Source organism: Octopus sinensis, linkage group LG22 (assembly GCF_006345805.1).
Source record: "Octopus sinensis linkage group LG22, ASM634580v1, whole genome shotgun sequence".
NCBI lineage: Eukaryota > Metazoa > Mollusca > Cephalopoda > Octopoda > Octopodidae > Octopus > Octopus sinensis.
This window is the reverse complement of record NC_043018.1, coordinates 25,942,067-25,942,794: the sequence shown is the minus strand read 5'-3', so window position 1 is coordinate 25,942,794 and position 728 is coordinate 25,942,067. Positions and strand designations below refer to the sequence as shown.

At 34.6% G+C, this 728-nt stretch overlaps 1 protein-coding gene across 1 annotated transcript in view; it reads right to left on the bottom strand.

The window, feature by feature from the left end:
* Positions 1 to 346, bottom strand: part of LOC115223135 (protein unc-13 homolog B-like) — a 393,815-nt gene extending 393,469 nt beyond the window's left edge. The window contains exon 1 of the mRNA XM_036512114.1: positions 322 to 346. The gene's annotated coding sequence lies outside the window, so the exon portion shown is untranslated. The remainder of the gene's footprint in view (positions 1 to 321) is intronic.
* Between the last annotated feature and the right edge of the window lie 382 nt (positions 347 to 728).

The window sequence follows — 728 nt, the reverse complement described above, 5'->3', positions numbered from 1 at the left end:
GACAAGTAAATACAGCAAAATTTTTTTTCTTCTTTTTTTTTTTTTTTTGCAGACATTTCCTGAGCAGTTTCTCAAGAAACACTATCTGTGCAACGTACTGAAAATATATGTAGAAATTACCGAGAAAATGAATAAAAAACCATTAATTTTGCAACAGTAATGTCTGGAGTTAGAAATTCAACAATGAAAAATAGGAGGAGGAAGAAGAAGAACAGAGAAATTTTAAAATTCCTCACGACTGTTTTGCGATTTTGCTTCCATTCCCCCCCTCCCTTTTTTTTTTTCCAATGAAAACATTAAAACAAAATTACGATTACTTACCAGCATTTCCAATTAGCCTTGCTTTTTTAACTGAAAGAAAGAAAGAGAAATATGAGAAAATATAAACGAAAATGAACATAATAGGCAGGAACTACACAAAGGTGAGACGGGTTTTAGATTTAAAAATTTTAATTTGTATACGTATTCAGAGCTCTTTCCCTGTATGCACGCGTTTCTCCACGAGATGACTATATAACGCGTGTATGTGTGTATGAGTGTGTATAATTATATTCGTAAATTTATATATATTTAAATATAAGGTGGCGAGCTGCCAAAATCGTTAACACAACGGGCGAAATGCTTAGCGGCATGTCGTCTGTCTTTACGTTCTGAGTTCATATGCCGCCGAGGTCGACTTTGCTTTCATCCTTTTGAGATCGAGAAGTACCAGTTCAGGACTGGGGTGA